A 14,781-nucleotide genomic window follows, 5' to 3' on the forward strand; every position below is an offset into this window, starting at 1 on the left:
TCTCCAGAGATAGCTGCCATGGATGTTTGGGTATGCCTGGTAGGAAAAATTGAGTTGCCAGCAAGTTACTCTGGAGCAAACTTTGCAAATAAATCTCTCAAATACCCACTTGTAAGCGCTCAAGGATAAAGCAGCCGCGCCATTGCCTCAGTAAAAGTAGCACGCAACATTCTCTCACATCACAACTGACCTTCTAATGAAGGTTGGTCAACTTCTGCAATAATATATTGTTCTTGAGTGACATTTTATTTATTTATTTATTTATTTATTTATTTATTTGTCAGAGATGGGGAGGACATGCAGGGAGGAGGGTCAGAGGCAGAGGGAGAAGCAGACTCCCTGCTGAGCAAAGAGCCTAAGGTGGGGCTAGAGCCCAGGACTCTGGGAACATGACCTGAGCTGAAGGTAGCTCCTTAACCAACTGAACCACCCAGGCATCAATTTTAACCCTGCTCAAGGTTTAAAAAACACAAGTTAAGACTGAGATTCTGATCTTCTGGCTCCAGAATCTACTGTTCCCACATGGTGACACGGCCTCACAGTTGTGACCACAGCATGGTTGACCATTTCCTGAAGTGGTCACTTGACAATAACAGTCAACTGTCTGCCATTTCTAGCAGCTTTTTCTCTAGTAGATGTGTACCCTCTCCCACTCTGTCCTGCCAAATACCTTGGGACAGAAAATGCAGGGAGTTCAAAATCCTCACCTTCAAGGCATTCTCTTCTTGTCACCTCTGTGCCCTGTTGCCAGTCCTCCTCTCCTTCCCACCATTTTCCTCCTCACCGGACAGGTGGTCACAGAAGACCAGATGGTGAGGGGTAGTGGGGAAGTGTGGGCGCCATCCAGCCCTGGGGGACCCTGGAGCTGGAGGCCAGAAGCCGTCTCCCCCATTCACTGGGTGATGTGGGACAAGAAACCTGTTTCTTTATCTGTAAGATGTGGATGGATAGTAAGGGTGTGGCACTGAGGAAGTGTGCAATAGGTTTAAACAACTCTCATTAATATTGTCACAGCCCAAGGAGAAGAGATGAGCTTGGGACAGGGAAGAGGCTTTGGAGTCATAGGGGGAAAAATGGTGGCAAAGGTAGTTAGAGCCAAAGATAAATGATTATCAGCAAACCCTGAGCACTCCCAAGGCCATTTGGGCCCAGGTGATCTGACAGCGATCACAACCTCCATCAGCTCTTCTCCTTGTTCTACTTGTAAGATGTCCCTCACCCGGGGGGCGCCTGGGTGCTACCTTCAGCTCAGGTCATGATCTCAGGGTCCTGGGATCGAGCCCCGCATCCGGCTCTCTGCTCAGCGGGAAGCCTGCTTCCTCCTCTCTCTCTCTGCCTGACTCTCTGCCTACTTGTGATCTCTGTCGGTCAAATAAATAAATAAAATCTTAAAAAAAAAAAAAAAAAAGCTGTCCCCACCTGCTTCCCGCAGCGTCCTCCCTGCCGACGGTCACCCGGCTGGTAGCTCTTGTGTGCACGCGCGGTACCTGCTGCCAGAACCGACCTTCCACTAGATGTGCACAGGGCTCCTTGCTCACTTGCTGCACTTCATTCCACTGCTCCCTTGCGCTTCCGCCTTCTCTGGCCACTTGGTCTGAACCGGCAAATGCTCTCGCTGCCTCCCCCCACCCACCCTTACATTGTCCGTTTCCCACCCCTGCTCTCCTTTTCTGCTTAGCATGTTTCACCTTTTAAATACTACACAATTTATATCTCATCTTAATTACTAAGATTGCCCCCCCCCCCCCCCGCAAGAATGGTAGCTCTATCAGGGCAAGAATTCTTGTCTCTTTTGTTCAGTTATTTCCACCACGCTAAAACAATGCCCGACCCAATAACTATCTGTTAAATAAAGGAATAAATAATACAGTAATTTTTGTTCGGCAGCTCATTCACTTCCCGGACTGAGCTTTCTGTATTTTGCTATCAGCAAGCATCAGTTAAGAATCAGGAGGTCGGGGCGCCTGGGTGGCTCAGTGGGTTAAAGCCTCTGCCTTTCGCTCAGGTCATGATCCCAGGGTCCTGGGATCGAGCCCCGCATCGGGCTCTCTGCTTGGCAGGGAGCCTGCTTTCTCCTCTCTCTCTCTCTGCCTGCCTCTCTCCCTACTTGTGATCTCTATCTGTCAAATAAATAAATAAAATCTTAAAAAAAAAAAAAAAAAAAGAATCAGGAGGTCAAAGGACGGTTCCTCATCTCTCTACAGCTCATTGCAGTTTAAGAAGCGCTCAGACACAGGCAGCGTCAGAATCACTGGAGAGTGTGTTCCAACAGGCTCCTGGGCCCCACCCCAGAGTTTCTGATTCCACAGGTCTGAGCAGGGCCTGAGCTCCAGCTCTGCTGACAACCTCCCAGGTGCCAATCCCAGGACCACACTGTGGTACAAGGGTCCAGATCAGGGGCAAGCCAGGACCAAGTCCCTCCTTGCAGCAGTGACTAAGTGTCTGCTATATTTCCAGCTCAGCGCACCTTTCATCATTGTCTCTCCAGAATGGGTTTCCCCCATCCCACCTTAGACTCCCACCTGAGCTTTCCTCGGCATGCCCAAGAAGGCCCCAGAGCAAGTACGAAGTCCACTAGTCTCAGAACAGCAGCGGGTTCCACCCCATCCGCACTAAAGCAGTGGGAGGCTGGAAGGAGCCTGATGGGACAGCGTCTTCCCAGTGCCCAGTGCGAGCAAAGGCTGAAGGGTCTGGGGTAGGAGAAGCAGGGGGAAAGATGGAAGCAATCCACAAAGAGAATTGGAAGAGAGTTTGTGATGGGAACCAGTGACACCAGGAGGAAAGAGGGGATCCAACGGGGCAAAGGATTTTAATCCAAAAGACACACATGAAGAGTTGACTGTGTGTCAAGCACAGTTCTAAGATCCTCGCATTTATTAACTCTCTTTAATCCCTGCAACAACCCTATCAGGTGTTTTGACAACAGGAAAAAGTTTACCTTAAGTAAACTTACCACTCCCCGCCATGAGGTTCCACTCCTCCCTCGCAGAGTCTGGTTCTGAGCTGGTGCCTTGAGTTCACAATTAGGAGCTGGATGACCTGGGCCCTAACTGCATTTTTCACTTTGCCTGCTAGGCTCTGCCTTTCCTGGGCTTGTCCCTTCTGTCCCCTCCTCACTCCAGCAAGTCCCGTCTTAACCCGTGTTACTACTAAATGCCAGCCTCCCCGTCTGTGGACAGGAAGTCCTGCCTTCAAAGAACACCTGCTTTTTACCTCCTTTGGCAACTGCCGGGATTTGGAGCCAGGTGAGGTGTGAGGCAAGCCTAACTCATGGCAACGAACTGCAAATCTGTTGGCCCTGTCAGAACCAGTTGGTGGTGGGGGCACTTAACAAAGTACCTGTTCCTGGACCCACCTCGGACCTCCTGAAGCCAAATCAACAGAGATGAGGGAACATTTAAAAGCCCAAGGGGTGGAGTTCCACGAGCCAGGGCAAGAGCAGGACAAGATGAGGGAGAGATTCTACATGTCCAGCTTGCATAGCTTTCAGCAAAGCCACTCTGCAATTGCCTGTTGCTATCACAATAATGACAGTAACAATAATGACAAAGATAACCAGCCATTTTTGTTTGTTCCTTTCAGTTGTGAGGCTGAGTGCATTCTCCATCCTTCTGTAGAGCATGCACTCGGAAATGGATTCAGCTTTCTGCCTTTAGTCAACATATCGTGGCGTTTGAGGTTGCAGCCAGAGAACAGTAAAGGTCGAGAGCACTGGGACCTTCGTATATTTGGAACCTGTGATTTCAAGCTACCTCCAGGCTCAGAGTTGGTAAGAACAAATTCAGTGATTGGAGAATAGTTTCAAGCAGGTTACTTCTGGCATATTTTAGCATATTTTAGCCCCAATCCCATACCTTATATTTTATTTGCTTTAAATTATTGACCTGAAACCACTTTGGAATGTGTAGTTGAATGCCCCCGCATCCCGCTCCTGGGAATTAAAGGGAACATATTGAAGGCAGCTATTCTTGTCTATGTTGCTGAACAAGTGTCATCTTTTACCGAGAGATCTTAACAGATCAGCCCGACTGTTGTCAGAAGCAAGACCTACCCTTCTAGGATCAACATTGTCCTTTATGTTGGTTCCTACATTTAGCTGGCTCATTGTCAATAGTCATACTCAGTAAGTTCTTTCATTCAGTTACTCAGTGATTCTCATCCCAGGGCAGTTTTGCCCAGGAGACACTTGGCAATGTCCAGAGACATTTTTCATTGTCACAACTGCAAAGGTGGGTAGAGGACGCCACTGGCATCTAGTATGGAGAGACCAGGAAAGCTACTAACAACCAGAATGCCCAGGACAGCCCCCACAACAGAATTATCTGGCCCAAAGTGTAAAGAGTGCCAGAGTTGAAAATCCTTGAGTCACCTGGAAATATATTTTAAGATGATTATATTTTGGAAGTTTCAACAGGAGGTTACATTACTTAATATTATAGTGCATGGTTTTTTAATGGTATGTCAGGCGGGCAATTAGTCAAAATTCTTTAAAGCTCTTCCACATAAAATATTTTACAGTCCTGCCTTTGTGTGAAGAACATTGAGGCCTTCCCGACCTACACATGAAACTTCCACTTGGTATCCACAGGGTACTTTTCCGAGGGAAATCTTGGCCCTCCCTGTGTGCCGGGCATATGGCCTGATTAGTAGCTTTAACTTTCATAGAAGAATGTCCTCTCTGTCCTCAGTTGGGTTCACAGAGTCATCCTTAATCAACGTTCCTATCCGCACCCAAGTTCTTGCCCACCCATGTGGCAGGGGCTGTCGAGAACCCAACGCCCTTGGACTCTCTTCCACAACAGAGCACCTACGGTCTCTATCAGTGCTCCCCACACCCCCCTTGATGTCTAAATGTGGTCCCACTATGTGTGCCCCCTCTGGGCTGATGCAGTTGAGAAGCAATCACACAGTCCCCTCGTCTTCCACATCCACTGATGGGGAGTGGAGCCACCAGGAGGCTAGAGCTCAGGTCCCTGGGTCACCCTTTGGAGGAGAGACACCCACTCCCTAGGAACACCTGCTTGGATTGCGTGGTAGCAGAACTACCCTTGTGGTAAACCACTGAGACGTCGAAGTTTGTGTGTTATAGTAATAATAGTAGTAATACAGCAGTTACTGCCAGTCGTCTCCAAACACACCTCAAACCCTTCACTTCCTGCTTTCTTAATCGGTGATAAAAATTACTCTTTATGGAGGAGGATCCTCGAAAGCAGGAGGCAGCAAACTATGGCACGTGGGCCAGTTCCAGTCCGCTGCCTACGTTCCTATAGCTGGAGCCCACAAGCTGAGAATGGTTTTCACACATTTGAATGCCTGAAAGAAAAAGGAACCATAAAGAATAATATTTGGTGACAAATGTACTCAGATGTTCTGTCATTGCCTTGGCTGTGCTGGGAACTCTGTCTCACAAAATCTCCTTGACTGCCTATCCGGTCATGGGTCTCAGCAGCCATCACCTCCTCTCTTCGAAGAGGGGAGAGCTGCCCACAGAGGCACAGGCAGTCTTCCACTCCTCAACTAGCTTCTTGTCCAGCTCTCCGCCCCTATCACCAGCCCCACGGACCAGTAGTGATGCCACCCCCCACCACCAGACATCTTGCTTCAAACCGGCTCAGCAATGCCATGCAGAACCCCCCAACCTTCCATAGACTTCCACACCAGCCCCCTTGGCGGGGTAAGTCCAGTGGCAAGGTGTGCCCAGCCTCTGGATTTCCCTGCAAGTTTCAGCTCATCTACCAGCACTAGGTAGTGCTGGTTAGTGACTGTTCTGTGAGCCTTCAGATCTCCTTCTCAGGCCTGTGCTCTTCCAGTCTCTCCCACAACCGTGAACCAGTCTACTTCCTCCAAGCTCCTTGCTCTATGAAGTTTCTCGTGTTCAACTTCCCTGACTGAGCTCGGACCAGTACAAATGATGGAAAATGTTTCACTGCAAGTAGAGTTTATAGTAAAGAACACTTCTCTACCAGACCTCCTAACTTCTGATATTGGCTGCCCACGATATTCTTAGTAAGTGAAATTGTCCTCATTTCTAGATTCCCACCTGAGGAAGAAATATCTCTATTCGTGCAAGTTTCTGGTGCCATGAAAAGTTCTCAAGCCTTGGCCCAACAGCAAGATGCAGGCTATATTACAGGCGGGTGGGCTCTGCGCCACTTTGAGCCACATCCTTCTTCCTTCCTCCCCAGAGAGGTGGTGTGGCCAGCCCCCAAGGTCCTTCTCTCAGGAGACAGAGGTTAGTGATTTCGATTGCTGCTTCAGACCAAAAACCACCCTGTTGATGCAGTATTTATAGATCTCCTGTCAGAGCCAGCAAAAGAGATCCTGAACAGGGTCTTAAATATAACACTGCCTTTCTTATAGATTTTGAGAAATGTTGGAATTCGGTCATTAATGATTCATTCTTTGGGGCTATAGGCAATCTTAAATACATCTGCTTTTGGAGTCTTTTAAAAATACAAATGCGGGGGCGCCTGGGTGGCTCAGTGGGTTAAGCCTCTGCCTTCGGCTCCAGTCATGGTCTCAGGGTCCTGGAATCGAGCCCCACATCCACTCTCTACTCAGCAGGGAGCTTGCTCTCTCTCTGCCCGCCTCTCTGACTACTTGTGATCTCTCTCTCTCTGTCAAGTAAATAAATAAAACCTTTTTAAAAAAATACAAATGCTTCTCAGGTTCCTGGGTGGCTCAGTCAATTAAGCATCTGCCTTCGGCTCAGGTCAGGATCCCAGAGTCCTGGGATAGAGCCTTGTTGTGGGCTCCCTGCTCAGCAGCGAGTCTGCATCTCCCTCTCCCTCTGCCACTCACCCTCCTGGTTCTCTCTGTCTCTCTCTCTCTCTCTCAAATAAATTTTTTAAAAAATCTTAAAAAAAAATACAAATGCTTCTCAAAGCGATAGTAGCAAATCACCATCTAGTTCTCCCTAGGTGCCGGAGAATGTTCTAGACACATTCCAGAGACTAACTCACCTAAGCCTCACCACAACTATCTGAAGGATTTAGTTTTATAATCATCTCTTCTTTTTCAGATAAAGAAACTGAGGCACAAAATGGCAGTGATGGTACCCTCCCTTCCCCTCCCCCACCCTGCCACCATGGATGGGGTCCCTTCTATCCTAGACCCATTTGCAGTCTCATATCCATTGGCCTTTTCATTGTCGGGGATTTCCAGGCTGCAGAATACTTTGAAAAACAATAATGTGCAAATAGTAATAATAACTACCATTTATTAAGTGTGTACTACATGCTAAATCTTGCGTTTGTTTCTACAAGGACCTGCCTGGTTTCCCACTCAGTAATATCTGTCATGATTAATGATAATACCCCAAACACACCTACCTCACCCTGTCATGCTTTAGCCAGCCTCCACAGTCCCTGTCATGCTTTAGCCAGCCTCCACAGTCCACCACTGGGGCACTTAACCACCTTCCTGCCCAGGACCAGCTCAGACTCATCCTAATTTCTGTGCTGTCTTGCGCTTGGCTAGGAGGGAGGAGAGGGATTGGGGCAGGACCCCTATTGGCTGGAAGTTGGAAGCTGTCATTACACTGGAATTAAGTCAAATGATCCTTTCCTGTAACTGAAAAAAGACTGGAATTTTTTAAAGAAAGGTTTTTAAGTATTTACAGAGAACTTCTTTGAGAAGACTTTTTTAAAATCTTGTTTCTGTTATCACTACTTACTTGTACAACATCAAAACATGATTACAGAACTCAGAGTAAAAGAAAAGTTTTTATTTCAAATTCCCCCTTTGCCCCACTGCCCTTCTTAGCCTCGCATTCAATCATACCTATAGCTGGTGGGCATTGATATGGAATGAGAGAGCCCCGGATTTGGGTTCTGATTCCTTTGCTCTGTAAGCTGTAAGAGCTCAGGGAAGTGTCTCGCCTCTCAAGGCTTCAGCTTCTCATTTGAAAATGGGAGTGGGGGTGGCTGTGAGGGTGAAGCAACCTGAGGGAAGCATGGTGTTTTCTCTGGCCTGGTGAATTGGTAAAAATGATTAGTCCCCCACATGGACCTCAAAGAGGCCGTCCAAGTTTCCTTCTAAAACTCTGAGGCCTGACTCTATCTTGGCAAGTTGCCCCCATTCCTCCTAACCTACCGCATCTGGAGGACCACTATAAGACACTGTTATGGAAACACAGGGGCCAGTGAAGGAGAACGACAGCCCCTCAGTTCATACTGAGAAAACTCGGTCCCAGAAATGACAAGCTCTTTGCCTCACCCAGTGAGTTACAGTTGAACTGAAATTGAGCCAAGTATCCTGATTCTCAGCTGGGAAGCTTTGTTCTGAGTAGTTCTCCACCTAGGTCTCTTTGGGCATTCCTTAATCTGTGGGAAGAACTTTGGAAAGACTAGAGCAAATCCACCAAGCGTCCAGTGGTGCCAAGCCCAAAGGCCCATACCCCCAGTTGCTCTTCACTCTTTTTTTTTTTTTTTAGAAAGAGATCACAGGTAGGCAGAGAGGCAGGCAGAGATATAGGGGAAAGCAGGCTCCCTGCTAAGCAGAGAGCCCGATGTGGGGCTCAATCCCAGGACCCTGAGATCGTGACCTGAGCTGAAGGCAGAGGCTTAACCCACTGAGCCACCCAGGCGCCCCTGCTCTTCACTCTTTACCCCCACCCTTGAACTCTCTTCTGAACTCTAGACTTACAGAGTTTGCTGAGTATTGGACAGCACCTGGATATCTCATAGGACTCTAAACAAACAGTTCAGAACTGAGGTCAAAATCTTCCCCAAATACATTTTTTCTCCCATATTCTCCATCTTGCTTAACAGACTCTTCATTCATCAAACCAGACCCCAGAGAGCATTCTCACCTCCTCCTGACCCTTGTCTACCCCATCTTCTCTCCACAATTAATCCATTTTTTAGTCTATTTAAGAGGGGTTCACTAATCAGCCCCCAGAGCCTGCCGTGCTCACATCCAGCTCTAGGCCAACAACCCCCCTCACCGAGACAAGGTCCAAAAGCTGGTGCCAAGATTGGAAAAAGGAAAATGGTGCTTAAGGAACAAAGGTTCCCTTCTGCCTTATCTCCAGCCAATCTGGATCCTAGGAGAAACTTGTTCAAATGCTTTAAAGACGACAGGTGTACAATTAGGTGTTATCTAACATCTTCGCTAAATGTTTGGAAAGCCCAAATTAAAATTCTGGGATGGGATGCATTTATCTTCCAAACAAGAGAAAGGTAGACTGCTCATCTTGTGTCCTCATCCCTCTGTCCTCAGAGTCAAGTCCTGTTCTGGATGCTCAATCCTCAAAGGGCTGAAACTGCCACTAAAAACCAGCTGGGAACAGCTGCAACCACCTATGGGAAGACCAAAGGCAACTAAGGGCCTGACCTGGGATTGGTCTTTAAATCCAATTGTATTAAAGGCAGAGAACTTTTTCATCGTTAAGTAATTAAGTTCACTTCTCCTTAACTTCCCATAATGTCTTTGGTCTTCACTAGTCTCCAGAAACTACCCTTACCATGTTACCACGGATTACCAGTTTGCTTATGATACACTTTCTTGCCTCACTCCAACTTGGGCTCCGGAGCTTTTACCACTTTCTAAGCTCCCTTATTCTTTTTCTTTAGTTTGTATTCTTTTTTTTTTTAGTCTTAAACTTCCCTTCTTAACTGGTTCTCATCTCCTTCCATTTCTCTTGATTCCCTCCCCTGGATCTCTTGAAGATTCCACTCTCTCTTCTCATCCTCTAAATGCCAGTGTTTGCCAAGGACCAGTCCCTGGATCTCCATTTGTCTCTCTCTACAACTTCTCCCTCAAAGAACCACCACTCCACGCTAATTAACCCCAACAATGTCTCTTGCAGGTGAACTATTCGCAGGTATTGTCATCTATAATAAACCATCCAACTTCCTTACCTTTCTTAAGACCAGTGCCATTCTTTTATCTCCAAGTTCAACACTGAGGAGTTGTTTCTGCCTCTTCTTACTCTTTTGTCCTCCTTATTCAATCAGACCCTAAGTCTGTCCCCTTGTCCAGCTAAATCTTCCAACTCCACTCTTATTTCCATTGCCACTGCTATAAAATGAGCCTTCAAGGCATGCCTGCATAAAAATCTCAGCCTTCAGGACCCCTGGGTGGCTCAATTGGTTAAGCATCTGCCTTCAGCTCAGGTGATGATCCCAGAGTCCTGGAATCAAGTCCCACATCGGGCTCCCTGCTTGGCAGGGAGTCTGTTTCTCCCTCCCCTTCTGCCTGCCATTCTCCTCGCTTGTGCTCTCTCTCTGTCAAATAAATAAATAAAATATATATATTTTTTTTAAATCTCAGCCTTCTAACTGGTCTCTACTGGCATAATCCTGAGTGCTGACTCTAGGCTCCATGAAAAGGTCATATTTGGCTCTTAAACTCCCCTTAGATCCAAATAAGACATTTGAGTCATTCTGATCATTTCTTCTTTGGATTCACAACTTTTTAAAAAAAGATTTTATTTATTTATTTGACAAAGAGAGACACAGCAAGAGCAGGAACACAAATGTGGGGAGTGGGAAAGGGAGAAGCAGGCTCCCTGCCAATGAGGGAGCCCGATGTGGGGCTCGATGTCAGAACTCTGAGATCATGACCTGAGCTGAAGGCAGATGCTTAATGACCGAGCCACCCAGGTGTCCCTGGATTCACAACTTTTTAAGTCAGATGCCAAGAATGAACTCACCTCCCATCAATCCCTATCCCAGTGATATGATGGGATATTAGATTAATCCTCCTGTTGCTAATTAAAGATCCTAGACCAAAAAAATTAAACAACTGTTTGAAGACACTGTAGATCAGTTTGGGACAGAATGGAGGGGATTTGACCTTTAAAAGAAGGATAACACACTAGATTAGATTTGTATTTACCCAATCTTCTCCTTAAGAATGATGTGTTGTGGTGAATGGAAACAGAGCTCAAACAGAAAGCATCAGTCCGACTTAGCTAAGTGAGAGGTCAGAATTTAGGGCCACCAAAGCAGCTGGACATTTAAGGGGGGAAATCTTGGAAAGGAGGGAGTCACAGAGAAGGAATCCCAAAATCTGTGTAAAAATTCCCTTCAAACCCTTGGACAACTCTGAACTGGGCATGTTCAGGGAAAGAATCCAAGAAATCCAGCAGAAAGCAACAACTTAAAAGACTGAAAGTCCATAGGAAGATTTCAACAGCTGCCTGATACTGAGGAGAAAAAGTCTGAAGTTTAATACCACCAATTTAGAGAACCCTAGTTTTCTAATGAAACCCCAGAAGAGCCATATCTTGGTAGTAAGAATTCCATCCCAAGACGAAAAGCTATCACTTCTAGGCCTTTTGGCTAAGATCACGTGTAGTATCTGTTCTTATCAGTTTTGTATCTGCTACCTCCTCTGTCAAAGAATAAAAGATAAATTCTAGGATTAAGAGAAAAACAACCTAGCTATATAACAGAGCCTGAATGAAGTCTCTAAGTGATCCATTAGCAATTTAACTGCCATCTAGAACAAAACTCAACCCTTTCTGGAGTAAAATAACCAAACTCAGAGTCTCCACAATGTAACATCCACAATACAGACTGTACAATTAAAAAAACTATTAGACTTATGAAAAAGCAGGAAACTATATCCCATAATCAAGAGAAAATGAGAAAACAGTAGCAATCCATATGTTGTAATTAGCAGATAAAATTTTTAAATAACTACGATAAATATGTTAAAGCCTCTCTGGAGTGATACAATGGATGAAAGGATAGGAAGTTTCAGGAGAGCTACAAAAATGCTAAAAAATAACCAAGTGGGGATTAAAAAACTAAAAATTCTAATATTTTCAATCTTTTAAAAATGTATTGAATAAGATTAAGAGTAGATTAGACAATGTAGAAGAAAAGATGGGTGACTCTAATAATAGATCAATAACATCATCCAAACTGAATCACAGAGAGAAAAAACACTGAAAGAAATGAAAATAACCTTATGACTTTTGAAGTAGTAAAAAGTGTAACACACAGGCTGGAATCCCAGAAAGAGACAAGAGAGAGAATTGAACAGAAGGGATGTTCTTTTAAGAAATATGGACCAAAATTGTTTCCAAATATTATTGAAAATATCAATTTATAGACCTAAGAGATTCAACAACACCTGAGTAGGAAAAATACAAAGAAAATGACATTCTCGTTTAAATTTAGAAAATAAAAGAAAGGGAAAATCTTAAAAGCCACAAAAAGGGGTGAACCATTACATACAGAGGAGCAGTGGTAAGAATGACAACTAATTTCTCACCAGAAACAAGAGACCAGAAGACAATAGGGTGATAGCCATAAAATGTTGAAAGAAAAACCCTGTTAAACTAGAAATCTATATCCAGTGAAAATATTTTTTAAAACTGGAAGTGAAATAAGGATATTTCAGGTAAATGAAAACTGCATTTATCATCAGTAAATTACATATGAGGAACATTAAAGGAAGCCCTTCAGGCTGAAGGGATGTGGTACTGTATGAAAATTTAAATCTACAGAAAGTTACAAAGAGCATAAAAAGTGGTAAATAAGTGGGGAAATATTTCTAATCTACTTTTCGATCTTATTCATTCTCCACAGAAGGGGAAGCTGTCGATTCTATTCAGTCTGCAGGCATTGATAGTCTTTTTTCTGTAGGGTCTTTGCATTCTGCTTCCTCTTTTTTTTTTTTTTTTAAGATTTTATTTATTTATTTGACAGACAGAGATCGTAAGTAGGCAGAGAGGCAGGCAGAGAGAGAGGAGGAAGCAGGCTCCCTGCTAAGCAGAGGACATGATGTGGGGCTCAATCCAAGGACCCTGGGATCACGACCTGAGCCGAAAGCAGAGCCTTTAACCCTCTGAGCCACCCAGGCGCCCCTGCTTCCTCTTTTTAAAATGCTCTCCTCCTCTCTTCCTGTGTTTAATTCTTACTCATTCTTCAGATGGCCACACAAATATAATTTCTTTAGGCAATTTCTCATTACCCACCTCCCCTTTTCCTCCCCCGCCATCGTGTCCCACGTCTTTGTCCATGCCTGGGTGCCCTGCCCAGTCTCCCACCCTGTCTGGACAAGGCACTAGTTATCCCTCTAGTTATATCTCTAGTTATGCCTAGTTATGCCTGGGTATGCCTCGTTATGCCTCAGAACCCTAAGGGTGAGTTCACACAACCACTGCCAAATTCACAGAATACACACCTACTTGTTTAATTTTCACCTGCCTGCCAGGATAGTCATCTTGTCTGAGCTATTCCTATCTTCTTGATGCTGATTGAATGCTAGTCTGAACATCTCATCACTAACAGAGATTATTCCTGCCAACGAAACCTTCTTTTCCTCAATCCATCCAGTCTGCTGTCATGGCCAACCTTGTTTTGCTCCAACCTTTTTCTAGTAAACGCTGTTCTGTCTGCATATAACTGAGATTTGGAAATGCGCATACGTAGAAGCAGGAGAAAGACAAGAAGATGTAGGAGCCCACCTCGGTAGAGAACCACCCTCCAGGTACTCCTAGAGCACCCTCCTAGCACTCATGACTCCACACTGTAGTTGGCCGAAAACCCTGTCCTTTTTTGTTGTCCCAGTGCGTAACAGAGTCTGGCTGTATACATGCATTCGATCCATGTTTGTCGGAAAAATGAATGAAAAATTGAAGAGTCAGGAAAGACCAAGGGAATGGATTTACTAAAGCAAAGGAAGGAAAGTTTCAGGAAAGCATTAGGAATCCTATCCTTTGCTTCCCCCACACCTCTTGCAGCATTGGTGTGACAATTGGTAGGTGACAGTCACCCAAGAGAGGCTGTATGAATGCCTGTTCATTCCTGATGCTAAAAAGTACACCCTTCAAGTTACGCTTCCTAAGAGGGTTTCAGTGAAGGTCATTTTCCTTTTTGTACTAAAAGGCACTACATATGAGGTTAAGTGGCGTCACTGCCATAAAGGCCTGGGGCTAATCGAATAACATACTCTTAGGATAGTCCCTGCAATATCTGAGTGTACTTGACATTTACATCTAATTCAGTGATGCACAGTCCTGGTGTGGCTGCTTTCGAGGTGCTGATAACTACCTCGAGGACATCAACAGACTCTCCAAAGGAAATGAATTTACATTCACCCTAATATAGATTCCCGGGGCCCACCTCAGGCATATTTAATAGGGATCGGTGGATTGGGCTTAGAAATCTGCATTTTTATTACTTTTTTAAAAAAGATTTTACCCATTTATTTGAGAGAGCGAGCAAGAGAGAACATGAGCAAGGGAAGGGAGAGGGAGAAGGAGGAACAGACCCCCCTGCTGAGCAGGGAGCCTGACTAGGACCCTGGGATCATGACCTGAGCCGAAGGCAGATGTTTAACTGACTAAGCCACCCAGGTGCCCCGAAATCTGCATTTTTAAATAAAGAACTCAGATAAGTCTGATGCAGCACTTCGAAATCTTTGCTCTATTCCAGTCCTCTCATTTTCCAGATAAGCAAACAAGCCCCAGAAGGGTAAAAATGACTTGCCTACAGTCATACCATGCCAGAATTAGGGCCAGAATCCAGGACCGCTGACTCCAATTCCAGTGCTCTCTCCACGCTAGTGCACTGCCTCAGAGTATCCAAACCATTCATTGCTCCTGGCTTCAGGGAAACTGAGCAAGGCTGAATTGAGCAGCGCTGCTCTTCCCAGTCTTGCTCCTAAATCTCTGGCAGCCTGCAGGGGCAGGGAGAGGGGCGGGCCGTGGGTGTGGTGTAATGCAATCAGCTACGAGGGGCTTCACCAGCCACCAGTCTTGGTGCAGAGCTGGGAACACCTGCAGGAGCCACGGCCCCACAGGTGTGCGGGGAGCTCCAT

The 14,781-nt window shown here is 45.6% G+C and overlaps 1 non-coding gene across 1 annotated transcript; it reads left to right on the plus strand.

Moving 5' to 3' along the window:
• The first annotated feature begins 11,268 nt into the window (after positions 1–11,268).
• Positions 11,269–11,463, plus strand: LOC123926285. The gene has a single exon (XR_006815210.1). It is a non-coding gene; the product is annotated as a U2 spliceosomal RNA (small nuclear RNA).
• The last annotated feature ends 3,318 nt before the right edge of the window (positions 11,464–14,781 follow it).

Source organism: Meles meles, chromosome 15 (genome assembly GCF_922984935.1).
Source record: "Meles meles chromosome 15, mMelMel3.1 paternal haplotype, whole genome shotgun sequence".
NCBI classification, from domain to species: domain Eukaryota; kingdom Metazoa; phylum Chordata; class Mammalia; order Carnivora; family Mustelidae; genus Meles; species Meles meles.